At 60.8% G+C, this 870-nt stretch overlaps 1 pseudogene; it reads right to left on the bottom strand.

Annotated features, from left to right (window-relative positions):
• Positions 1-22: 22 nt before the first annotated feature.
• On the bottom strand, positions 23-500 carry LOC106149714 (annotated as a pseudogene).
• Positions 501-870: the final 370 nt, after the last annotated feature.

Below are 870 nucleotides of genomic sequence, written 5' to 3'. Positions count from 1 at the left end.
AAAAAAAAAAAAAAAGACTGAGGTAGCTCAACTGCTTGAGCCACTGTGGCCTTATCTTGCTTCTACACATAGAACCAATTCCAGCTCCAGATGTTCCCAGCAGAAGGCACAGGAGGGCTTGAGACAGACTTTGGTCAATTCAGTCTGCACAGCTGTGACCTGTGTGTGCATTTGGCCCTGGGTTGTCAGGACAGTCATCCTGGAAAGGGCCAGGAGCCTGGCAGGAAGTGAACGCGAGGTGAGGGGCCCACTAGTGTCAGAGATGTGACAGCATCTCAGGGTTCAGGGTTTCCTGCCTCTGCAGAGGGCGCTGACGGGGAGGGACGGCTGCAGCAGAGCAGGTGGGAGGGGCCTCAGTGGCAGCCACAGGCCTTGACCACCATGTTGCGGTGCTTCCGCAGGATGACGTTGCTGCTGTCGTAGTAGAGCACAGAGGTGGCACTCAGCTTGGTGGGTGCACAGCATGCCTTGGGGACTGCATCTGGCTTCATCAGGTGCACCTGGCCAGGGAGAGCGCACAGGCAGGGACGTGAGCCTGGAGGCCTCTGAGGACCCAGCCGGCTCCCTCCAGGTCTTGCCTACTGTCACCCCAGCCCATCTTGCAGTTCTCAGTCCCCATTCTACACTTGCAACCAGGGTCCCCTGTGCACATCTGCCCTGCCCACTGCCCTTGGGTGCTGCCCAGGCCACTGGCAGAGCCGCCCAGGCCCCAAACACCTGCCCTCAGCTCCCCAGGGCCCTCGGCCACGCCTTGCTACAACCGCCACCCCAGAACCCCTGCACCTGTGCACCCTCTCCGGAGCCTCCGCTTCCCACGCTTCTCTGCGCTGCAGATGTATGGGGCCAACTACCACCCCGACGGGTCCCAAC

Source organism: Chinchilla lanigera, unplaced genomic scaffold (genome assembly GCF_000276665.1).
Source record: "Chinchilla lanigera isolate Chin_1 unplaced genomic scaffold, ChiLan1.0 scaffold00051, whole genome shotgun sequence".
Taxonomy (NCBI): Eukaryota; Metazoa; Chordata; class Mammalia; order Rodentia; family Chinchillidae; genus Chinchilla; species Chinchilla lanigera.
This window is presented reverse-complemented; position numbering and strand designations above follow the sequence as displayed.